The sequence below is a fragment of the Strix uralensis genome, chromosome 13 (genome assembly GCF_047716275.1).
Source record: "Strix uralensis isolate ZFMK-TIS-50842 chromosome 13, bStrUra1, whole genome shotgun sequence".
NCBI classification, from domain to species: Eukaryota; Metazoa; Chordata; class Aves; order Strigiformes; family Strigidae; genus Strix; species Strix uralensis.
Genome location: NC_133984.1, coordinates 22,855,855 through 22,882,954, shown reverse-complemented (window position 1 = coordinate 22,882,954; position 27,100 = coordinate 22,855,855). Strand labels below are relative to the sequence as shown.

General features: G+C 37.6%; 1 long non-coding RNA gene across 1 annotated transcript in view; it reads left to right on the top strand.

Annotated features, from left to right (window-relative positions):
• Positions 1-764: 764 nt before the first annotated feature.
• Positions 765-27,100, top strand: part of LOC141949335 (uncharacterized) — a 138,911-nt gene continuing 112,575 nt past the window's right edge. The window contains exon 1 of the long non-coding RNA XR_012630733.1: positions 765-1,084. This is a non-coding gene — a long non-coding RNA (uncharacterized LOC141949335). The remainder of the gene's footprint in view (positions 1,085-27,100) is intronic.

Below are 27,100 nucleotides of genomic sequence, written 5' to 3'. Positions count from 1 at the left end.
ATATAGTAATGATGGATACATAAAAAATAAATATATTTATTAAATTTTATTCTCATAGAGAAAGACAAAAGTTCTTAATCAGATCACTACTGAAAGGGGAAGAGTACACAAAATGAAAGTTATTACCTTCTTATGGTCTAGCTATGAAAAATAAAGCCCTTCTGTAGAAAGCGGGCAAGTAGACTGATGTTTAATTATAATTTGATTTAAATATCGAAAGCCAGGTGGTTAATATTAGTTTTATGCACTTCACTGGTGACCTAAATAAAGACCTTTTTAAAAAAAAATTCTGGGAACCTGTAATTTTCACATGTTCTAATCAAATCTGAGAAACTTTAACATTTTAGGGTGCTAAGCATCTTATTTAGGTTCTTTAAACACATAGATTGCCATCATTGCTCATCTGGACACTTAACTTTGGATACTTACCTTACATCTTGATTTTTTTGGCAGGTTGTGGCACTTCTACAAAGCCCCTTATTGAGTGCAGTACCACAAGATATTTTTGCCTGCTAGCTTAAAGGTCATAACCCATCTAATGTGAATAATAACCAGATGCAGTCACCTTCTACTGACATAAAACTTGTAAATATGCAGTGTCAGGTTCTGTTATTGCACAATGAATTAGATGACTCTTTTGACTTCAGTGCATGAATGACTATGACCTATCAGGTTAGTACAATAAGTATAGCAGCCAATGAATTGTCTGCAACGGAGCTGTAATAAGTAGTAGTTCAGAAGTGGCAAGGAATAATCAAGTAATATCATTATCAGTGTGAAGTTTGAATTTCTCATTCAGCAACACATCTCATGAGGGAATTAACATTCTTAATATAAAGATTAATGTTTGGGGCAACCATTAGGCAAACAAAGATGTATTAGTGCCTGTGAGTTCTTTCCAGCAATAGAGACCTCTACAGAAGTGAATCTGAAAGAAGCCTTGAAATGTCCTCTAAATCAGGCCTCTGCTCCTCAGGCAGCATCAGCTGTGAATGTCCTTGCTAGGAGAGATTGTTTTTTGTTTTTTTTTTTTTTTTTTTTTTTTTTTTTTTTTTTTTGTTTTTGTTTTTTTTTGTTTTTTTTTGTTTGTTTTTTTTTTTTTTAAAGACTAATGGTGGAGATTCCAGTCTCTTATTCCAGCCCTAATAATCAGAAATTTTTTCTTACTAACACAAAATCCCTTGTTGAGGCTGAAATTCAGCTCTCCTTGTCCTATCCTAGTGGACGTGAAAAGCAGTGTTTTCATACAGCTCTTGTAGCCTCTGGCAGAAAAATCTCCCATCATCCGTGTGTTTTTTCTTTATTAAAGCAAACCAATATTTTGTCAACAGTCTATATCATCAACTAACTGACTAACTTCTAGACTCTGGACCATCTGGCTCTCCTTGAAGTGGATAGTGTTTGACAGTCCAGAAGCATTGCTTTAGCCAAGATGGAAAATATGCATGGATTTTCAGTATGTCCCAGACTATATCTTGTGACATTAGCCTTTTTTCCCAACAATATAACTTCGTTAAACTTAAGTAGTATCCTTTAGAATATCACTTGGTAGTTAAACACTAATCATTACTATAAGCATAGTTTCCAGGACTTGCCTTGTAAAGCTCTTGGGATAGTTATGCCTATTTACACATTTACACCTTTGACATTCTGGCCTCCAATTGTTGACATATCCAACATGACATCCAGGTAATTGTGTCATGAAAATACAATTTTCTGTGTAATTTTCAATACCTTGTCATTTTACTTTGAGAAGGCAGATTACACACAGGTGCAGCAGAAAGACAAATAAGGATTGCAAATACAGGGAAGAAAGATAACATGAGGAATTAAAGGATTAATTACAACTAGGGAGAGGGTACCCAAAAAGCTGAGAAAGGAAAGGAAGCATTGAATGAACACAACCATAAACAGAGCAAGCCATGAAGGCATTCCTGGTGTATAAAGCAAACTAGGTCAGAATTTGATTCCATTTAGATTCAGGTAATATGAAGAGTTGATCTCCATCTAGTTCTGCTCTACAATATAGTTTGCTTGTGCTGGTTCTACCTCCAACCTGCTACAGAGAAAAGAATTCGAAAGGTGACTTCAAGTATCAAATTTATTTTAAAACTTGAGACATCAGAGCTCAAATGCCTGATTTTCCAGGCTTAAAACCAACATAAACATAGATCAATTTGCCTTTTGCCTTACCAATATCATAAATCCACAGCTGCTTGGAAGATTCTTTGGAGCTGTCAGCAGTCATCTTAAGACTGAATTAACACCAGGCACTAGGTTAGCATGGGAAGGCAGTAAAGCCTAGAGACTATACCCACCTGTCTTAAAACAGTATAGCATTGAGACCTTAGTATCCTGCACCCAGTTCTGAGCAGCCATCTAACAAACCAGGAGCAAGCACTCTCCAGCTACAGCTGTAAGCCTCATTCCTATCTCTAAAATCCTTCCTTAGCATTTGCAATATAATTATCATGGCAACCAGAAGTATTTTTACCTTGTACTCTAGTGCTGTGAACAAGCCCTTCACATTTCGTGCTCATTTTAACAATGTCACCAGTAACCTTCAATAAAGCAATGACCTTACATTGCATGCTACATGTTATTGCCTGTTTGTTTAGTCATAAACCTTTTGGTTCTGGCTTGTCCTTGGAAAGCAAAGAAAGAAAATAGAATCTCAGTGACAAGTGTTTTGTTGGAACTACAGTAACATGGTTTAAAAAGTTTACCTACCAAGATGGAGCACATGTTGTATGAGGAGTGGCTGAGGGAACTGGGGTTGTTTAGTCTGGAGAAGAGGAGGCTGAGGGGAGACCTCATCGCCCTCTGCAAGTCCCTGAAAGGAGGGTGCAGAGAGCTGGGGATGAGTCTCTTTAATCAAGTAATGAGTGATAGGACAAGAGGGAATGGCCTCAAATTGCACCAGGGAAGGTTTAGACTAGATGTCAGGAAGTATTTCTTTACAGAAGGGGTTGTTGGGCTTTGGAATGGGCTGCCCAGGGAGGTGGTGGAGTCCCCATCCCTGGAGGTGTTCAAGAGTCGGGTTGACATAGCACTGAGGGATCTGGTGTAGTTGGGATCTGTCAGTGCTAGGTTAACGGTTGGACTAGATGATATTCAAGGTCCCTTCTAACATAGATGATTCTGTGATTCTGTGATGAGTCAGGAAGAAGGGAATTATAAGGGTATTGATGACTCATTAAATGAATCTTTTGATCTAAGCTAATAACATGTATATAATCCAGTATTTACACTGAATGACACTGAATGTAATCAGAGCTCTATAGGTTATACTGGAGTCATTTCTACTTTAAAATGATATTACATGTAAATTGCTTACACAGAGATCAAACCAGAATGAGTCAAATGATAAGATTATTGTAAATGCTGTCATAGTGAAAGTTGCAACAAGTATGTCCCACCCCAAAATACAGTATCAAACATTTTAATGGTTTAGCCAATCAAAGGTGCATTAACTTGACTCTAAAATGGATGGTACTTGTTTTTGCATTGACTTCCTTTAATATCATAGATTTGGTGCTACCGCACCAACTTTATGATAGTTCATGAACACTGGAGTACAATTGTTAGTAGGAAATGCTATTAGAAATGTTAACAAGACAGACTTTCTTTGCAAAGAAATAACTGAAAAAAATGAGCACATTTCTACATACTTACATTGATCAACACAGTTGAATTTTTTTTTTTCCCCAGCTGGTTTTCGTTCTCCAACAGTATCAGCAAATACAGATTTTTATGAAAAAAATTAAAACAAAACTGTTGTGGTTTGAGCCCAGAGGGCAATTGAGCACCAGGGAAACCTTTCACTAGACAAGGTTTCTCAAAGCCTCATCCAGCCTGGGCTTGAACCCTTCCAGGGAGGGGGCATCCACAACTTCTCTGGGCAACCTGTTCCACTGTCTCACCACCCTCACAGGGAAGAATTTCTTCCATATTTCTAATCTAAATCTCCCCTCTTTCAGTTTAAAACTGTTACCCCTCATCCTATCCCTGCACCCCCTGATCAAGAGTCCCTCCCCCCTTTCCTGTAGCCCCTTTCAGTCCTAGGAGGCTGCTCTAAGGCCTCCCCGGAGCCTTCTCTTCTCCAGCTGAACCCCCCCAACTCTCTCAGCCTGTCCTCACAGGGGAGGTGCTCCAGCCCTGGCTCACCTTTGTGGCCTCCTCTGGACCTGCTCAAGCAGGTCCATGTCCTTCTGATGTTAGGGGCCCCAGAGTCAGACACAGCACTGCAGGGTGGGTCTCAAGAGAGCAGAGTAGAGGGGGAGAATCCCCTCCCTTGACCTGCTGGCCACACTGCTCTGGATGCAGCCCAGGACACCGTTGGCTTTCTGGGCTGAGAGCGCACATTGCTGGGTCACACTCAGTTTTCCACCCACTAATACCTCCAAGTCCTTCTCCGCAGGGCTGCTCTCCATCCACTCACTGCCCAGCCTGTATCTGTGCTTGGGATTGCCCCAACCCATGTGCAGGACCTTGCACTATACCCATGTTCAAATCAGTGCCAAGACTATAGTGGAAGTTCTTGCTATCCATTGCCAGAGTTGCTATTACCAAGGATGAAATAACTCTACTCATTCTGCATCCAGTGAGTTTTGGATGAAGCCATATATTATGAACACAAATTTGCATAAAGAAGCCAGCAAGAGGACTACTTCTTTAACCACTCTGAGCAGGCACAGTTGCTGGTTTGCCACTGAACACAGCTAGCCCAAGGAACAGGAGCAGGACAGCGCCAGAATTGCAGAATAATCCTCAGAACTTTCAATAATGGATTCCGATGTATAAATATTCTGGGAACGTGAATAAACTTTTACCTTTTTCCACTAGTATTGAAAAAGTGCGTTGCTCCAAATATTAGTACTTTAGGTGCATTAATGCTTAAGTTATGTGTCACAGTCTGGACAGCCTGCTGTCCAGCTCTGAGTGCCCTGCCTTCTGGATTCATAGATTTTAATGAGCATTTTAAGATTACAAGGTATGAAAAAGAGGCCTTTAACTGGAAAACTAACAAAGAAAACCCTTACAGATCAGGATGCTGAGATTTGCACATTGTAATAACAAATATGAAGATACCAAATAACCACTGTGTATTTCTCATTTCAGTCTCGGAAAACTTGAATAGCATACATCGTGTGATTTAGCTCAGATGTGACAAGGCTAGAAAGAGTCAAGAGTCTCTTGAATATTGCCATTCTGCACGTAACTGCAGACAGCAACTTTGTAATATTGGGCAAACTGGGTGTCAGCTAAAATAACCAAATATAGAACATAAAAATGCATATGATCTGAATAATACTGTAATGCTTTCTCTAGGGTTCTTACATCTAACAGTGGTGTGTAAATCCTATTTTGTCAAATTTAAAGTGGATTTTTGACTCGATAGATTGCAGCAAATGCTTTTTTTAATGTTTTGGGGTTTTTTTTTAAGAACAAAGATTAACAGTAAACCTCAATAACTCTAGCAAAAGCTGTTACTGTTTTCATGCTGTTTGATTTCTGCATATGCACGTTAACTGATACAGGGGCACTTAAGCACATAACTCCTATTACAGTTCTGGGAGTTACATATGACAGACTCTGCTTTGTGATGTGACTATAACCGGGAGGGTTTATGTGCTTGAAATAGTTATATTTTGGTACAAAGAAAAATACTGTACTACTGAACAGAAGACCATCTCAAAGTGAAATTGCTCAGACTAGTTCCACTTCACATTGCTAGTTAATACAAAAGACTAAAAACTTCCTAATTTTTCTTTTTTTGATGTGAATCCTTCCTAACACACTGCTGCAGGTCTGAATTAATAAACGAACAGAAAAAAATTAATTTTAATATCTGGATTGAATCAGTCTGTTAATACCTTTTTATTTAGTGCTGAACTGCATATTATTTAGTACTGCAACTTCAGGTTTCTCCAAAAAGACAGTGGACTGAAATGCAGAGAGAGCTGTATGCAGATTAAAAATTATCTGGAAAAAGAAAGGATCCAAAAACCAGCAAAAAGTAATTAAGAAAGAATTTTGCATGAGTAGAGAAGTAGAGACACAGGTTCTTCCTAGTATGTCTTTGTTCTTCCCAAGCCTGAGGAAAACATTTGTCCATAATCACAGTACAAAAAGGGCCCTTTACTTATGGATGAAATCCAGAAGGAATGGAAGTACTGGAGAGGGAGCAGTTCCATGTCAGTTATTTTGCATGGTGCTGAAAAGCAACAAAGTGTATCAATGGGAGTTTTTTAACTGATATTTGCTGTACTGATATGCTACTTTATCTTTCTACACTGACAGAAAATCGTCGTGGCTGGGGTAACAGAGAGAACAGTAGGTACGGAGGAAATTTTGAGGTAGTGACCCTGAATCAATACCCATATGAGTTCTTTCTCATTTGCCTTTGGAACAGGCCTAGAACAACCAAGAGATGAAACAATACCACTTTTAAAACTGATCCAGGACTACTCTTGAGTCTAAGTAAACTTTAACTATATATATTTAGCAACTCTCCTATGAATTTGTTGATCTAGGAAGAGGTAAGGTGCAACAAACAGGGTGCAATAGTTCACAGCAAGCAGTACAGCTAAATAATTTTCTTTTCATTACAAGAGATTAGCACCGTGTCTGTCATCAGATACTATGTCTGAGCTAAAGGATGGGATATTATTAAAATGTTCTAACATAAAAGATTGTCTGATCATGTCCCAAATTTAATCTGCATCCATATGTATGTTCTTTACATGCCTTTCATCCTACAGCCCTCTGTAGTCTCTGTATGGATGAAGGAATAATGTTACTGCTATTTAAGATCATTCAATCTCCACTGATTTACATAGATCCTTCTTGTGAGAGCAAAGAGTATTGTGTACATTCCAAACTATACAGCATGATAAAGTTTTAGTTTGGATTTTTCACATCCCATAGTATTAATCTAGCAGGAGGAAGACAATAAAAGCACTACCTGTGCTTTTATACAATTACTCATTAAATCAATTTAATTTTAACAGTTATTTTCCTGAAATAGCTAATAAAAGCCTATAGCATGGGGTAAATAAAAAACTTAAAGGGATTATTTTTATTTTCCTAAGTAATGCTTAGGAGCAATTCTTTTTTTATGGGGATTTTTTATGAAAAAGAGCATTTAACAAGGATTACGGCTTGCTGAAAAATTATAAATGGCAATCAAGCCCCTTTTGTCTGACTGTGTATAGAGTGAAGTCTTAGTTACGTTATCTGGAGTAAAAACTATGCAAAACCTAGATCATCAAGATCACGTTCTTCCATAATCTTGCTAAAATAATAAAGTTTCCTTTAAGAGAGAGTGAAAGGGCACCCAATATCACAGTTTTATTTCAGATTTCTAACCCTTGTCTTTTCCCCCCCTCTTTGTACTGGTGAATAATATTTATTCTATTGCCTGTGTAGAAATAGTAGAGAGAAAACACACAGATTGAATGTCCCCAATCTTGTAGTCACAGAGTGCAGTAGCATTTACTGCCTTATCTTGAAAAATCCTAAATTTGTGTAAATGCCACACCTTGAAAAGCTATCTTCTGATGTTAGACTCAAATGTCCTCCTACAGTAAACAGCATCCTTTCCCAGCAAGGTGAAATAATCCCATTTTTGTCTAGTGAACCTCACATATTTTCCCCCTAATAATTATCCCTCCAACAAGAATAATTGTTTGTTTCTCAGAAGCCCTGTTGTAACCCATGTTAGATGAGGAAATTTTTCATCTTTTCCTGCACATAAACATACAATTTGTTATTTACCCATTCTGAATTTACTCGTGTGGACTATTTGTTCATCTGGATCTCATGCTTTCAGTTCATGAGTATAAATGCAACGGACAGTACTTACATTAACTTAAGACTCAGTAACATATAGTCCTTTCATGTTTAGCAGTTCTCTTTGCCCTTCAGCTTTCTTCACTCAGTGAAATAAGATCGATTCTTTAATTACAATACAAACTTTTAACCTAGGTATTTGTTTCAAATATGGATTCCCCTCCTTAACTCTATCCAAATTTTCCAGCTACTAAACAATTGGAAAAGAGTCTAATTTTTAATGATTCATATTGGAGAATTTAGCTGCAAACATCAAATAACAAGGAGAAAGAAAGAGAAGGGAACATGAAGTGCAGCTCTTCTGTGCTTTTCTTGGTGGTTCTCGCACTTGATCTCTACAAATAGTCCCCAAGCTTTTCCCAAAGCTGAGGTTAAACTAATGGATCTCTAACTTTCTGTTGTGTTTGCTACTTCTCTTTCTCGCATATGAGAACTGCTGTGGCCTCTTTCTAGTCTTTAGGGCATTTCTCTCCTGTATTAACAGATCTCATAAAACTGTCCATTGCCATTTCTATTTCACCTGTTCCTACCCTTCGTTCTTTTACAACTGAACAGTACATTTCCTTTGTTCCAATTGCTTGGATTTTTTTCCTAGCACTCTTTTTTTTGAGCTTTATATCAATTTAAGAACCATTTCAAATGTTATTTTTATGATCCTTAATTCCCACCTCTCTGTCAGTATATATCTCACTTCTGATTTAATCCTATTAATGCCAACAGAAAACCCATACAATACTTGTCATTTCAGATTATTAGAATAAAATCACTTCTAAGTGCATTAAGTGCAACCCAAGTAGATACTATATGGGAAAAGAAACATTCTTTTTTATACACAAATAAACTGAAAATGGCTTTAGATCAGGCTATAAACTAGGAAGTAGTGTATATTGGCAGTTCAGTAACATATACTAGAGATGAATGCATGAACTAGGTTCTTCCATATCATTCTAAAAGACTAATTTTCTTTTTTATAGTGACAGCATGCCTATTATTTTCATATTTTCATTATTTTCCCCCCTTCCTCCTTGTTTAAAGAGCCTTTCAATAAATTCTGATATGGGGGTGTGTGGAGAGGAACAAACCAATTGCCAACAAAGAAAGCATTTTATCCAATTAACAAACTGACTATATTTTCAGGCTACCCGGAGTCATTTCCTTCCACAATGTAAATAGTGCCACTCTCAGCACACAATGCTCATCAGTGCAGAATACACTATAGGAAGCAATAAATGGCCCCGTAGTTGCTTTAACACTGAAATGCAGTGGAGCGATTTGATAAAATCAATAGTAATTTACTGCAAGTGTGTGTCAGTACCATGAACATTGTTCTTTTTGCATAAGCGAGAAAAGTGAGAACAAATCCCAAGAAAAAAAATTAAAATCAGCATTTGATTCCCTGAAGAGATTTTACAAAAGCTCCTGGGATTTTTATTGCAATGCTCATAAATTTGTCACTATTAATATATTATAAGTTGGTCACTATTAATATATTATCAAGAAAAACATTCCAGCACATTTATTGTGAGAAGGGGCTGTCCATATGGGCCCACTGATCCTACCGTGCCACATGCATTCATCAAGTGTAGTTGGAATCATGTCTCTTGCCCTGATCAGCTCCAGCTCTAAGCCTGGACATGGACTCCAGCTGCATGTCTTGGTTACTGATATATGAATGCAGTTTTGCTGTCTAACACAGTTTAAATCTCCTGCATCCATACATTCAAAGTAGCTGCACTTCAATGCCAGAGTTTACTTGCCACATCCAGACTCAAGCTAAGTGTGAACCAGCAAGGTGTCAATCAAGAAATTTGAATACCATAACTGTATAGAAGTGCTGCCTACATCTCTTGGCTCCCCAACACCTGGAGTACAGCTTGAGTGACATTGAGAAAGTTCATAGTAATCCTGAACTGAGTGATAACGAGACCAAAATCCCAGAAAACAGTAAGAAGTAGGCATATAAGCCAGCTTCCCTTCCATACCTAGTGTTCTTGGAGAGATGCCGATTTCTCTGCATTTCTTACATGACCCTTGCATGTTGTTGTGCCACACTGCTTAATGCTTTCTTGTAGGGAATATTTCGGGAGATAGAGCCCCCTAAAAAGTAGGTGTGAATCTTGGAGAGACTTTCTACTGTCTATTCTGCTGCTAGCTACCTCCATTTCTAAATGAGGCTGTCTCATGAACAGCATGCCATTCCAGTTTCTCCCCAAGGCTTACTTAAGCATCCTGAAAACAGCAGCCTGGCAGCTACAGATCTACTTGTTCACCTCTGTGCTTGCAAATCCACACTTCTTGGTAGACTGCCATTTTACTGTAGGGAGGACAGAAAAAATGCAGCTATGGTTTTTATTTTTTTTTTTGCTTCCAGGATATCTAGGATACAGGAATGGCTAAGGAAAATAAGAAATTCTCAAATCTATATTTAGATTGCAAATAACAAGGCTAAATTATTTTTTTTTCTTCTGTATTTAGGTAAATTTGTTTCTAATTTTGCAAATCAATAAACTATATTTTTTAATATATAAATCACATTGTTTTCTTTAGGCATGATAAATACCATGAGTCATCTCAGATAATGCAGAGCATAAATCCCACTAGTCTTGCAGAAGCAAAAACTTCAGAGAGACTATTACCCGCAGGTGAGACAAATTTGAAGGAACAGTTTGTCTTCACTGAACTGTAGTGTGTCAGATGAAAGTTGGTGTCATTCCGTAGCAAGAAACAGGAAGAGTTTTTCTCTGATTGAAGGGCCAGAGAACATACTGAAACCCCATAACAGTAGGTATCCACTTTATCAGAATTGTTTTGCTGGAAGGAGGCAGCAGTGTATCAAAGTAAAATTCTTGTGATGAAATTCAACCTTCCCGAAAAGGTTTTCAGAACATATATACACTTCACATCAGGTATGGCTGATAGCTGTTACACAGCAAGACAAAATAGCTTTTACTCCTGTCTCCAAAAAGACCACCATACCCGTTCTATATATCATGTGATACACAGATTAAGGGAAAAGAGCCGTAAATACCAGCTGTATAAATGTTGCCTGGTATTCTCATGGAGGAAGATTTCACTACTCCAGCTCTTCCATTTATATATCTCAAGTCATCAGGATTTATGGCTAAAGTGACTTTAATTCTAGGTCTGTGAACTCCTAATCTTTTAGAACACAATGTTATTGTTCACAAACATGCAACACGCACACAGCACCTCCCAACTCAGCCTAAGTAAGACCTTTAGGCAATCTTTCAAATGATTAAAAAAAGGAATTATAACAAAAGCAGTAAAAACCTATGACCAGAGACCAAAACATGTTCCCAGACCAATGCACATTACTATGAACATCTAGAAGAATAGAATAGAATAGAATAGAATAGAATAGAATAGAATAGAATAGAATAGAATAGAATAGAAAAGAAAATAGAATAGAATAGAATAGAAAATAGAATAGAATAGAATAGAATAGAATAGAATAGAATAGAATAGAATAGAATAGAATAGAATAGAATAGAATAGAATAGAATAGAATAGAATAGAATAGAAAATAGAATAGAATAGAAATAGAATAGAATAGAATAGAATAGAATAGAATAGAATAGAATAGAATAGAATAGAAAATAGAATAGAATAGAATATTTTCAGTTAGAAGGGACCTACAATGATCATCTAGTCCAACTGCCTGACCAATTCAGGGCTGACCAAAAGTTAAAGCATGTTGTTAAGGGCATTGTCCAAACGCCTCTTAAACACTGACAGGCTTGGGGCATCGACCACCTCTCTAGGAAGCCTGTTCCAGTGTTTGACCACCCTCTTGATAAAAAAATGCTTCCTAATGTCCAGTCTGAACCTCCACTGGTGCAGCTTTGAACCATTCCCACATATCTTATCACTGGGTACCAGGGAGGGGAGGTCAGCACCTCCCTCTCCACTTCCCCTCCTCAGGAAGCTGTAGAGAGCAATGAGGTCACCCCTCAGCCTCCTTTTTTCCAAGCTAGACAATCCCAGAGTCCTCAGCCGCTCCTCACAGGACATGCCTTCCAGCCCTTCACCACCTTTGCTGCCCTCCTCTGGGCACATTCAAGGACCTTCACATCCTTCTGAAACTGTGGGCCCCAGAACTGCACACAGTATCCGAGGTGAGGCCGCACCAGCGCTGAATACAGAGGGATAATCCCTCTTTCGCCCGGCTGGCCGTGCTGGGTTTGATGCACCCCAGGATGTGGTTTTCCCCCTTGGCTGCCAGGGCACGCTGCTGGCTTCTAGTGAGCTGCTGCCAGCCAGCACCCCAGAGCCCTTTCTGCAGGGCTGCTCACCAGACTCTCCTCTCCCAGTTATGCGTGTGCCTCTGTCTTAAGTGCAGAATCCAGCATTTGGACTTGTTAAATTTCATCCCACTAGTCATAGCCCAGTGCTTCAGTCTATCTAGATCCTCTGCAAGGCCTCTTGTCCCTCAGGAGAGTCAACAGCACCTCCCAGTTTGGTATCATCAGCAAACTTGCTAAAAGTGCATTCAATTCCTCCATTTCATCCTGATTCTTCTGTGATCTTATTTTAGCACTGTCTGGTCAAATGGCTCAGATAAAATTAAGTGTCATATTTAAAGAGAAAGATCCAAATCCACTAATGCCATCACCAATAAAACTCCCCAAGATTCTTGTGCATGTAAGAAGCAGCAGCCACAGATTTTTTTTCCTTAAAAATGTAAATCAATAGGAAAGTCACGTGTTTCAGCTTTTTCTACATAGCAGTGTTCTTTTCAGAGGGTGGCATAAGGCACGGTAAGATACAGAAGAGGGTGATTGGCGTTCGAGCGTGTTTTCATCTCCTACCACTAAGTACACCATGCATTCATAGCAGCTGTTCGAAATCTGTGATCACTGTGTGCTCCTTGTATGTATTTAGGAACTTTTAATATCAATGACTTTCCATTGTACTTTAGATAAGAGTGGATTTCTCTGCAGTGAAATCACGTTCCTCCTTACTTAGGATTCCCCATCCTTTCTGCTGTTACAAACATGGTACAGTACATAAGCTGGTTGCCTTGCAGTGTTCATGTAAGTGCTTCTTAAGCTCTGGAAAGTTAAGTCTACAACTGTCTTATACTTCAGAAAAGAAATATGAATAACCTATTTCCTTCTGCCTTTCTTTCTCTAGAAGAAATAATCTATAATTTGTATGTTTTCAAAAGTTCCTATGAATATGAAGAGACTACTGTGGAGAAACTAAAAACTGAGATATTAATTTCTTTCTACTGTTAGTAATTATTTTTACCCCCTCTGTTAATGTTGTCCAGTGCTTAAGAATTGCTGTGGTTACAGTGGAACACAGTTGTCATGGAAAGTTTTGATCACAGGAAAAGCCAATATGTACCAAATGCACGTCCCACTTGCATTACATGTAAGCAATCTACAGTTTCCTCTAATTATAACAAAGCTGGCTGATAAATATCTTTCTAATCCTAAAAATAAATAAATACAAATTAGATCTTTTACCTGTTTTGAAGATTTTTGAGGAATGAAACAAAATTGTTTCAGGGTGATACTACAATTTTATTTCAATTTAACTTCCCATTGCACTTCCAAATGGCATATCCAAATTTCCTAACTGCTCCATTCTGATTTAATTTTGTAAAATCTTATTTCAACCAAAGAGATATTGCCACAAAAGGTTTTGGATTTTGCCAAGACAGTTTTTCAAAAGAACTCTTTCACTAGAGACTCTCTGCCTAGCCCTCAGAATACATTTACATCCCAACTAGGAGTTAACATACCTGACACATACTCAATTTCACTTCTTACTATAGCTTTCATGATTTTGCACAGGTTTTATCTGTTGCATATCGGTTTTGAAAATGAACACTGGTAGCTAGTGACCTTGCTTTTATTGACAAATATTTCTAAAATAATTTTTGATGTATCTAAGGGATGCTGAAAAGTCACTGCAGATTCCATTCCACCTCAATCTAAAAAGTTCCACCTTCTCAGCAGCATGTTGCTCCTCCTTCAGCTGAGTCAGGAGAATGGCTCAGACTCCTCAGCTATTACAGTGTAAAACCAACAGAGTTAATTTAAGCAGCTTTCTTTGACAGCTGAAGGTAAGCTTTAACTTACTTTACGCTGTAGCAAGGCGTGCTCATACTGCTTACTGTGCAGGATTCAATGGAGGGCAGCAACAAATCACTGAGAAGACACTTACTGCTTAAACTGCCACAGTCATTTCCTCTACTACTGGCAGAGAAGAACCTCCACTGAATTTCACCTGTCAACTGAGCAGTTGCCCATTTGCACCTCTTCACTTACCTCCCGGCAAAAGAGATTTTTCTTATCTTCCCAGCTGAAGAAACAAGGCAAGGACTGAATCTCTAGCATTTTACTTCCACAGCTGATAGGTTCATCCTACTTCCCTCAAAGAGTTCAAGCTATTTGTGCATCAGCAGAAGAGAAAAAGTGAAATGTATGTGTGTTTGAGAAAAACAGTATTTTTACTTGGAGACACTGATACCTCTTTTCTGAATGGGAGCTTGCTAGTGCTAGCGATACCATCTGGGGCAAAACTGAAATATACATTGCTTGGGATTATTTTGTTGAAGCAAACAACAAACAATTCAAAACCTGCCAGCGTGTTTCCAAACTATCAGCTGAGCAGTTATTCAAACCCATCTGACTCACTTGCAGAATAAAACTGTCTTCTCACTGTGGTACCCAAGCAGGATAAAAGCAATTTAATTCAAACTTTATAGTAGAAACAAAGAATTAATAAAGAAATGCGGTATGGAAAGTACTGTAAGTTTGCAAGTACTTCTTACATCCCTGTCTACCATGGGTAAATGATGTCTAATTATGCCTTTTAATCAGGCTGTTTTCCAGAGTACTCCTGTTGCATTTATCATTTTTGAGCTGCCAAAAGCAAGGAATCAAACTGTGAACCTCTCATCTTTCTTCTTGGGTTGCCAGAAAGGGACACTAGGTGCCTCTTGGCAGTTGCCTCAGTCCCTGTTACTACGGGATGAGAAACAATACTACTTCCCAGCTACACAATAAACCTCTTCCACTGCTTATTCCCCTCCTCCTTCATTATCATTGCGAATGCCACAGCCAACCCTCCTCCAGGCTTTGCCTAAAAAATTAAATGTGCTTGATGTTTGTGCTTGTGCTTATCCAACTAAAGGCTAATCAAATCAAACACAAAGACCCTGCACAGATCATAGATGGGATGACAGGTGGAGGAATCCAAATAACCTAGTCAGTGAGGAATGGAGTACACCGACCTGGGCTACACCTACAGCAGAATGGTTGTACCCAGTGTGAGACCCACCAAGGTGGCTCAACTAATGAAACTCTCTCCAGAACACCAGGCAAATGAAAAGGGATTACTTCCTGAAGGATACAGGACTTACTATGGGATACCAGGAGGAAGACAGTTTTCAATGGACCAGAGAGAAATCGGGGATTATACAAAAGTTCTTACTGGATGTTTTGGGGAAGGGACACAGAAGGGGAAAGGAAAAGATCAAAACAGACTGGATTAATTTATAATCACAAGTTAAATATCCCTAACTAAAAGCTATACACACAAATAAGAGTTAGAAATGTGTCTATATACCCCATCAGTGTATTCATATTTTATAAAGGATTAATTTCCCAGCAGCAGCACAGAAAATGTACACTGAACTCTGCAGCAGGGTTACTGTCTAGAACGTCATGTGATAACAACAACTAGAGCCCCATCACCTAAATTAATTACACTTTTTAATGGCATATTTATTGGGATACTTGAACCATAGAAATATGAAATTCAAGAAGAAAAGGTTTAGAAGTGCACTGCAGTGCAGAAACCTGAGGCAGGAATTCAGGTAGGACTTAAATGGAATGACTTCAAGATGCTTTCACACTCAGATCCAAGGATTTAAGAATGAGTGGGAGGAAAGAAATTGAATATTACCCACTTTTCTAGAAAAGCTGAAATCTGAGAAGCCCCTACATAAAGACCGACAAAGTTTCTAGGTGGATTTTGGACATTATTAATTCTGCAGAGGTCAAGGATTCACTTGTTTTTGAATTAAGATTGCATTTGAAGAGAAATCTGCAGTGGCAGCTAATCTAGCAATTACCTTCATGATTACCTGTAAGTATATCTAAAGGATGCGTCTATCTCCCATGATTGCACAAAAGAACAAGCTTGTTTCAAGGTGAGAGAATTTGATCCTTTCTTGATAAGAGAGGTAAAGAGAGAGAGAAAGATTTCACGGAGTATGAAATTGGTTAGGGAAATATGCCTTAAGCACCTGAAGATAGCCACAAGGGAACTAGAATGAGCTCCTCTGAATAAATCACCAGCAGTAATAGGCCTGCTTCCTTCAGCAAAATGACTTTTAGGATGAGTAGTAAAATGAAAAAATAGAATGATATTGGGGTGTAACTTACCCTAACTCTCATTTAGCTAAAGTCAATATCTTGAATATCACCGTATACAAGTATTGCTAGAAGTTTTTAATCACTTCCTTGCTTGATGGAAAAAAGCAAAGTGGTGATCTCTATACAGAGAGCTACTGTCAGAAATGGTAGCTAGAAGGCTGCATTAACAGAAACCACTGTTCCTTGATGACCATCTATTCTTCCTTCCCCTCAGGATTTTGGAAAGGGTACTTTAGATTCATAGATGTGGCAGCTAAAAGGAGCAATTACCATCATCTACTCCAACTTCATGCCTCCCACAGGCCAAAGAACATTACCCAGGAGTTCTTACTTTGTGCTCATAATTGTCAAGCTATAATGTCTTTTAGAATGCTATCTACTTTTGATTTAAAGACTTCAAATTATCGTGAGCCATCCAAAGAAACTAAATTAAAAGTTGGACTTTATAATAGCCATTAATATGTTTTTCATTCAGTCCATTTGTGTGCAAGAGTACATTAGCTTGAGGTACAACTGTAGCCAGTTATATTACTGAGAGAGGATTTATTTTTAAAGACGTTACTCAAAACATTTGACAATTTCATAGGCAGTCAGCGTAAAGAATGCCCTGTGGTAGTACATGAGCACATCTATTTAAATCAGAAAACAATTTTTTACTGAACTGTGAAAGGCATTTTTTGGAAAATGGAAGATTTCTATACATCTTGTTTACATATTTTAGCTATGGTTATGAACTATAGTGATATGGTTCTGTTGTTAGATTATATAGGTTTCCCTGGAAAGATTTCTGGTAGCTGTTGAGAGCTCTGCCTCTAACTTCCTCTGAATACATCTCAAATATGTGCATCAGTTTTCCTGTCTGTTGAAGAGATATCATGAGATTCACCATGCAGAGATACTTCTTTTCCAGTGACTGCTAAATAATCAGCTCTTTTAATTAGAGATAATGGCAATGCAATAATACTATGTACCACTTTCAGTGTGGAAGCTTCATACTCACTTGTCTTCACTAATATATACTCTATTAAAAGACTGGATTAACTAAATAAATCTAAATGTTCATTATAAAGTTGAACTGACATTAGATAACAGCCTATAACCAGAACTGTTGTTTCATTATATATTCAGCATTAAAATGTGTCTAGACTTTGAAAAACTCCATGCATGACTTCCTACTGAAACCTTGTAAAACATTTATCCTCTGTCAGAAAGTTTTGTTCCTCTAGAAAAACAATGACACCAATGCCATTAACGTCAATTCTTTGACAAAAAGCTTTTATTAAGCGTATCTTGTTTAAAAACCAGCTTCATTGATCACAATCATCAGGGGCAAAAAAGCCTAAAATACTGATTCAAAACATCAAAATGTAATTTTCTTACATTTCAATTATTAAGAATAAGCTCTACTGTAAAGAATACACATATGTTTACTTATTTAAAATGAAACCTGTTTTTACTTCTTTTCAATGAGAAAAAATATACACCACTATGGGCATTTATACTTAAATACCTTAAAATGATTTTTGAACTTTATCTTATCTCCCTTTTCTGCCAATAATCTCAAGTGTCAACACTTTCATAATACTGGTACTGAGAAAATTCAAAAGAAGCTCAGAAAATACTGCTTGATCTTTAAGTCTATTAGTATATGCACAAATGCATACTTACACACACAGAGAGCCACGTCAAACCTTTACTTTCAGAAGGAAGTGGTTCACTAACTCATTGAACAGAAATGAATGAACATGATAGTAAGTACGAGTTCCAGGTGCAGGATTTAAAGACTCTTGTATACACTTAAGCACAGCCAAAGTGTTTTGCTTGAAAAGGCTCTTTAATAAAAAGAAAAAGTAAGTAGAAATAATATTTTTAGGTCCTGATCTGAGGTCCATTAATGTTAAGGGAAAGACTCATGCTGACTTTAGCATGCTTTTAAATAGGCCCATGCTTTTTATCTTGAAAGCTCCAAGTGACATGTTCAAATAGGTCTGTAAGAGTGCCAGAATTCAGAATGACAGTCTGAAGAACAAAACCAGTGACGTTTCAGAAGTGACAGTCAGGTAAACTGAAATTATCCAGACGTTTCTGAGAGAGTTTTCAGATTTCTACGTGCTGTAAACCTCTTCTAGCAGAACTAGTACAGATCTGGGATCACATATAGCGTCAAGTTTATCATTCTTATAAAAGAAAATTCATGGTCTAAGGGCTAGATGAGGTCATGAGGAATTACAGAACAGAATCCTGTATCTTTTCTCCTGCATTAATTTCTCAGCCACTGCCACTTTGGGGAGCAATGTTTTTTCCATGGCAAAAGTTCAGCAGTACCTAGGTTACATGTTGTGGGTGGCCCTGGTGCATAATGCTACCTTCCATGCTCTCGTGAGAGCTCAGGTAATAAAAACCATGTCAGGCTGCTAGATATTAACCATGTGTTTCACCTGCTGTGGGTCGCCCGCTGTAATCTCGAATGTGAAAGATGTACTTCAAATGTTAGACTATTGATTCTCTCCCCTCCTCCTGAGAGATACTCTTAACTCACTGATATTCATAAATAATAAAGGAATTTCAGATACACTGCAGTCAAAAGTGGATACCTTACAGATGAAAGTGAAAAGATACAACAGGAAAAGAACCCCAAACTATTTAAATATTTGCAATATGCTTTATTTTGTCAGATTATCAGGAAATAGGATGACTTGCATTTATAGCTGTTCTTAGTTCCTCTCTTGGATTAGACAATTAGAAGTCCATCTCTAGAGTACATTACAATAGACACAATTTCCTTATATCAGAGGTTGTGAGATAAAAAAAAAGATGTTTCAGAAGTCTAAGTTACTGGACACTGACACAATAACTTTGATTGCTTTGCATCTTTTAAACTGAGAAATAATTTAACACGCAAACCTTATGAACTTAAACAGTTCTGTACACATCTGATTGTGCAAATTTATGATATAATCCTGTTTATACTGAACTAAACATTAGGCCTTTATAGTCTATGAAGCTTGTTTTCTTGAGTGTAAAAGTACACACAACAATGTAAGAACTGTATGTTTATCAAAAACATTCATGATTGTACTAACATGGAAGCTTAGGCACCAAAGCACCTTAGTAATTGAATATAGCCGTTGCCATTTTGAATCTTCTCTGAGTTAGATTTCATGTATGACTGAAATCAGAACAGCTCAAAGTATTTACTGATCAATTAGTACTATACCTTTCTGCCACATCAAGGTACAAAAAAAATTATATAAGGCAAGTATTAATGACATGCCCAGTGATGAACATGGTCATTTTGGCTTGTGGAAATCTGACAGAATGAAGCAAATTATCTCTTTAAGGAAGGGACCTGTCTCACATTAAGACTTTCCAGAAATGTAAACAGAAGTTTTACATTGAGAAAAAAATTAGTTTTGAGCCAAAGATGAACAGAGTAAAAAGATTTAGGTTGCAGAAGGCTGGGGATGAGCCTCTTTAATCGAGTAATAAGTGATAAGACAAGAGGGAATGGCCTCAAGTTGTGCCAGGGAAGGTTTAGACTAGATATTAGGAAGTATTTCTTTACAGAAGGGGTTGTTGGGAGTTGGAATGGGCTGCCCAGGGAGGTGGTGGAGTCCCCATCCCTGGAGGTGTTCAAGAGTCAGGTCAACATAGCGCTGAGGGATCTGGTGTAGTTGGGATCTGTCAGTGCTGGGTTAATGGTTGGACTAGATGATCTTCAAGGTCCCTTCCAACCTAGATGATTCCGTGATTATCTTCTATGCTAGAACAGTGACTGAAAGTGCAGTATGGGCTGAATTCTGCTCTTAGGCATGGGTGCCTGATTTCTACTGAGGCAATTTTATGCACTTACTGAAGGAAAGTGAACTTACTGGTACTGAGGAGGCTAGTTTTCCCTCTCACTTGTGTTAAATGCCAGCATCAGCTGAGAGAAGTTTGGACCAATTTTATGTCCATTTAGAGTATATTCCAATTTATGAGCTCCCACTGGTAAGGCTATTATTCATCCTTCTGAAGTTGTTCTCCTCTGTATTCTATGAGCCCTGTATGAGTTACAAGTGTATTTATTTGTATGTAGTATTTGCTTTTCAGCAAACACCTGAGAAAAAAATTGCACTAATTATAATGCAAAATTTGTTTCTGCTCCCTTTTCGGAACAAATTTCACTGCAGAGAAACAAGGTATACAAGTACACTCATAATTTAGACATTGACTTGGATGTTCTCATTTCATGTAACAGATTGAAAGGCCTAACTACAGGAACAGCATTTGTCCCTTGCAGTCAAGAATAATTTTTTTCCCAGTAAATTAATGGTGTAAATCTCAAAAGACAATTTGAGATTGCTAACCTGGATTTTAACATATTTTTCTTCCAGATACAGAGAAACAGACAAGACAAACTTTGAGCAAAATTCTTATTTCAAGAAGGTTTTGCACCAGCTCAGTTCCATTCTGTTTAACAGTGGTAATCCTAATTTACCTCATTGTGAATGCTAGAATCAGGCCATTTATTGAAAAGCTTTGCTTTGTAATTAGATAGTCGCAGACATGTAGCTGAAAACAAGATCATAATACTTTATGCTGAAACATATAATTGAAGCCAGGAGTGGGTCATGTGTTCAAAAGCCACCTTTGTCTTTTATACAAGTATTTTTAGACTTTTTTAGTATGCAAATATACAGATGTGCCTACATTGTTGCACTTTGCTGAATGAGTTATGTCAGATTAAACAAGTACTACATCTTTGTTAATTACAATACTTAGAAGAAAATTGTAAAGCATGTTGCCACACAGTTGATATGTGGGTTCAAAGGTCATGTTTGTACTGATGGGAGGAACTGGCTAGGTTATCAAGATCTATGTTTTCCTATGAGGCAAGAAGACTGTTGCAAACTCTGAACTGACATGATAGGCTGCTGGCAAGTATGTGATAGTGGCAGAAGAACAACGACATCACTCGTCAGCTGACTTCCTCCAGATGCCTGGGCTCCATCCTCCCTTCTAAGGGTGCAAACCCAAGGAAACTGAAAGACAGATCTGGGAAGAGCTCACTTTTACCTTGGCCTTTAATCATTTGCTTAGTAATACTGGCATTGAGTTTTCTACTTGACTTTATCTGCATATGCAAATGCTTACAAAAACAATCTGAACTGACAGAATATGGAGGCTGCAGGAATGAATATAATTCAATGAAAGGCTTACTTAAGAGAGCTTGTTTTACTTTTGGCTTTTGTACTTGTTTCCTTTAGTGTATCAAGAAAGATTTTAGATGTTTTATTTCCTTTTTCTTGAAAAATAAATGAACAAATTATTGCAGTCTCCAGTTTCTTAGTATAAATTAAAAATATTTCTAGTGACTTCATACAGACTTCAGATCAATTTTTGTTATTTTTGATTCCATGAATTTCAGTGGAAATTACACAAGAAGTGAAAATTAGATCAGAATGTGGCCTGTTCTCTTTAAAGTAGGTGCTTCTTAAGAGCAGTTCTCTTAAGAGGAAGCTTCAGAGTAATACTGATCCCCACTCAATTTTAGCTTTTTGTTTCCAAAATCCCCTAAGATGTTTCTCTTGCTTCTGCCAAGGCCCGCCTCCATCTATATCTTCCCATTTATTCTGTTTTTTCTCCACCATTTTGTTTGCATTGCCACATAAGATCTCTTATTGCTGATAGTTCATTCCTTCTGAAAGTAGCCTCCCTCTTTGTTTCCACCTCATTGCCTCTAAGCCATTTCTAAACATACCCTTACCTTCTCCCTTGTCTTAATTGTCTTTGTCCCTCTAATATTCAATTTTTAACTCTATCAATTTACTATTTACAGCCACTCTGCAGAGCACTCCAGGACACAGCTATACAAAAATAAATATAATAAATATAGGCATGACTTTCAGTGCTTGGAGGCGAACTATTTTGAAGTTCACTGGAGTTGTCCCTGAATGATGGTTTCGGATCCACACACAAAAGTCCTCCTGCTTTTACTGTCTCCATGGGACATGGCTATTTTGTATTGTACTTAAGGTTCCCTTTCTGTGAGCACTTTGTCACTGGTAGAACCGCCACTGAACATGAATGCATACAGGGTATTAGATAATTTTAGAAAATTACTTTTCTTATTGACTGTCATTTCATGCTGAAGTTTCTTTAACATGAATTTTTGAATCCAGGTCTTTTATTTTTAATTCAGATTAGATATTTGGACATAATATTGTTTCTGGGAAATGTGCCTCTGTATTAAAGTTTGATGACTTTAGGCTGGGAAAGAGTGGAATGTGTTGACTGGAGTTCAATGAGCACTTCATCAAGAATGTAAGTGCCAACAAACAGATCTCAGGGCTTTTACTAGATCTGGTCATGAAGAATACCACTTCCCCTCTGTATGAGATAACATGAAAATGTGTAAGTTATCAAAATGTATTTGTAGACAGAATTGTTCTGGAGTAACAGGAATCAGAGGGAAAAGATTATGAAACCATATGTAGCCTATTCTCTTTTATAACATGATTCTTCTAAATCAAAGACGTTAAGGGTTTATGTAGGCGTATGGGTTTCAAAAGATCTCTTTATGTCAGTGGAAATGTTGCCAACTGTTCTGTTATGCTGGGAAAGGAGAGACATTGCAGCACCTCTTCCAAATAAAACATGTGCTTAATTGATCTGGGCCACTGAATGCGTTCTGATCTTCCCAGGGTGCGAGACTTAGCTCAGAACATGCACACATCAGAAGAGCTGCTAGTTTATGGAAGCTTCTATCTGTTTAGTAGTCAGCCACAAAAAATAAATATTTTTGGTTTAGACTACCTACAGTCAAACCATGTAGCAGTTTGTCTGACTAGCAAATGCTTTTCTACATCCCTTACACACCTACAGCAAGAGAAATAGAAAAGGTGGCAAGGCGAGTAGTGAAGATCTTTTCTCAGTTCCACAGAAGTTACACATTCACAGTTATTATCAGCTCCTTTTCCTAGAGGAGAAGGCCAAGTCTTTCACTTAGGGATTAAACAAGGCCTTATTTAAAACCAGTGAAAAGTAAATATCTAACCCCTGCTTTACTATTTCCAGGGGATTTGAGCAGCAGACTGTAAAAGACACTAAATGACATCTTAAGGGGGTAGAACAGCTATTAAATACTGTGGAAGGAAGGTTTCTTCTGTTTAGATGAAAAATTTTGAAGTTTCTTTTTGCTAAATCAAATGGTATTATTAGCAACGCAGCCAAGGGAAATTAAATAAGAGCCCTTTTTAAAAAATTACTTTTCATGGGAACTTACATTAGACACAGCCTTGCTTTGTTTTCCATGAAGGAGGTTTTTTTGTCAGCTAAGAAACCCTTGTTTATGGTAGCAATAAACTGCCATCCCAGACTGCTTACCAAAAGACAGTCAAAAATCAACTCCATGAAGGACAATAAGAAGAGCGAATTTACACTCTTCCCCAAGCTAAGAGGAGCAAGGAAGGAGATATGGCTGAGTCACAATTTCTTTTCTGTACTGCTGTGGATGTAGCTCAGCTATTAACATATTGTAATGTTATGTTGTAATGTCTGTCTTCAGTCAACGAACATCCTGCCTGCTCCCCATGAGGTACTGTCTTGCAGTACAGTTTAAATAAAAAGAAATATTGTCAAAACAACATAATAAGCAAGCTTGTTAGTTTAATCAGCATAATTTGAAAGTTTCCTTTAGTGCTTTTTAAGAGTTAGTCATTTAAATTAGAACTGTAAGTTAAGATTTTATTTAAGAAACTGCATGTAAACGATGATGTCTGGATTGGTTGTACTGCAGAGTCCACATAAGGACACATGGTGCTCTCTTTCTGCTCTTACCATACATACAAAATGTGGTAATTTATAAAAAAAGGCTTATTATGGTTTGAAAGCACAGGAAAAAGATTAGCTATCACAAAATTAAGCAATTTTGTTCTCTGAAGCTTGTAATTTGGGAGTGACCAGAAGTTTCTTTTTAGAAGGACTAAAAGGGAAACAAGAAAAGATGACCCAAAGCATCTTCTAGATCTTTCTCTCCGTGCAAGCCTTAACTGTCAATGATACCCTTTGCTTTGAAGCAAATTACAGTCATATTAATCAAGACAAACTTCAAAGTACCACAACCATTTTAGTGACTGTGGTTTATATATTAATTTTAATAGAGGGATTGAGCACTTTTTTAATAGAATAAAATATGAAAGAAGCTGCAGGAAGGGCTGCCTTAGATACATTCCTGCTATTTCCTCCTAGTCATCCTCCTCACTGCTCTCCTGCTATAGTCAAAGGTCATATTAACCATATGCACACACGTTTCATGAGCTGAGGTGGAGAAAAACAAGTCAGTCCAAATACTCTGTAAATGTTTTTCAGGAAGAAAACCCATCCTTTGTTTGGCACACTATAGCTATTCCTCTAGAAGGTGGGTGCCTTAATTTTTTAGTTCTTGTTTATGTGATCAAGAGCACAACAAGGAGACAATATAAAAGGGAACATTAAGATATGTGAGGAGGATAAGGATTGAAAACACATGTTGAGATAAGCTTGAGCTTATTCTCTTTGAGTTGCAACTGTTAATTGAATATATTAGAAAGATACAAGGTGAAGTATTTCTATTTCGTCAGGATATTTTACTCAGCCTCCTTCTTAAGGCATTCATGTGGGTTTTTTGTCATTGTTATTCTGACTCTCAGTTCAAATAGAGAGACAATGTAAGTTTTTATTTAATCCTAGAACTTCCTTCTGTCGAAAAAAAGACAGAAATACATATTTAAATGTAGCTGTTCAAATTCACTGCTGTTGTCCCAGTTTCTTGGGAGGCAACTAATGCTTATGCAATGTCCATAGTGCTTACACCAATCTTAATCATTTTTTTCTTATATTTTTAATGTCCACAGCACTCACTAAAGTGTTTTACTACAGCCTTCCAGGTATCGCTATTAAAATATGAATTATCATTGATAATTCTTTAGGATTAACATAATAGAGGAGGATGTGGATATTTTCTCTGATAGTGACATATCTGCCAATTACTTTACCCATCTTCCCCAGTCCATTAAGCTCTTAAAACAACAGGGGAAGGGGGATTTAAAATTGTTTCCTCCCAAATATCCCATCTGGACAGGTTTAGAATTTAGTTTGTACCACATACCTCCATTTTAAATCTGTGTTGCAGTTTTTTGCAGGGTATTAGCCAGTTCAAATACAGGAGTTTCAAAGTAGTAAAGCAATTTACTGTTTTTAATACTTTGCACTGAGCAATGAATTCCTGTAGTACCTGGAGAGCATACCTGTACAAAAAAGGGGTTTCCACAGGCAGCAATAAAATTTAAAGACCCCTTTCAAGAGCATTTAATAGCTAGCACTTGTGGCAAAACATTGGCAGTAGGGCTGAAGAAGTATCAAACAACTGAAACGATGGAAATGTAATTTTCCTAGTACTTTTCTTCATTGTCAGCAAATAGCATTTGGTAGAAAACCAAATAAAGATCCTGTGACATTAAATATGAACACTAACAACTCAATCAGCAATACTAAAATATCTGTAATTCCTTGACTGATAAAAACATGAGCTTATTCTACCATTAATACAACACTTATGACATGTATAGTTGATTAGCTCTCCTTGTGTTTTCAGACACTTCGTAGACAGACTATGAAGTCAGGGTTAGGGTAGGAAAAAAGGGAGAAATATAACTGGAAAAAGACAAGACCACCGTATGAGAACTTTTTATTTCCTTCAATATTTCAGTAATTAAAGGGCCACTTTAATTTTGGCTCACTGACAGTGTAATTGAGAACAAAAGGTTTGTACACAGGTAGGTCATCAAATAATTTGGGCTGGAAGGGATCTTTGGATTCAGGTTTGAATCAAGTTAAAATGAAGTAAGTCTGCTAACAGTCTTGAACCACTGAGATGTGAAATTCTCCTGGGATGGGGTTTGCACAGCCTCTCTAGCAGATCTATTTCACTGTTGTTGCAAGAATTTCTGTTGTTGCAACTTGTGACTGCTGTTTCCTGTCCTTTCACTGTGTATCTCTAAGAACACTCTGGCTCAGACTTCTCTGTAACCACCCATTAGGTGGCTGAAGTCAGATGACTTCTTCAAACTCAACAAGCCCAGCCTTTTCAGACTTTCCTTGTACATTCTATAATCCATTCCCCTAGCCACTTAGTGGCCCTCACTGGACTCGTTCCATTTGGTCAATGTATTTCTTAGGCTGGGAAGCCCCAGTCCGGCTTTGTATCAGATGTGGGCTCATAAGTGCTGAATCGAGGGGAATAAGAACCTTGCTCCACCCACCTAGCTGCATTCTTATAAATGGAGCTAGTATGCAGTTAATCTTCATTGCCAGGAAGGCATGCTGATGATGATGTCAGAGTAATATTGGAGGATAATCTGTAAAAAGAACATTTTATTTTACCGTTATCCATAGTATTGATACAACTTGGAATTTAGGCCAGCTCACTATCCAAGGACAAATTTTAAAGATGGTGATGTACATACAAGGAAGACAACATTAGTATTGTCAGTGCATTGTAGGGGTAGAAACAAAGAAAATTCAGATTTCATAATTCTAGATCATCTTCCTTCAATAAAAGAAAATACAATCACTCATCTAGACCAGAGGGCTAATCCTGACAGTTTCAAAACATCATGTGAGACACTGAGCTCCCCATAAACTGAAAATCTTAAAGAAGAAACACGTTGGAAGGCCTGCCTTTGGTCACCAAAATCGAGTTTTAAGTCCCAGATGGAATTATTTCCCTTCCTCATTCTTCTTTGAGATTCTTACAAGGCTCTTTCCTATTTTTCCTCCGAAGTCCTTGTTTGAGAAGACATGATACTTAG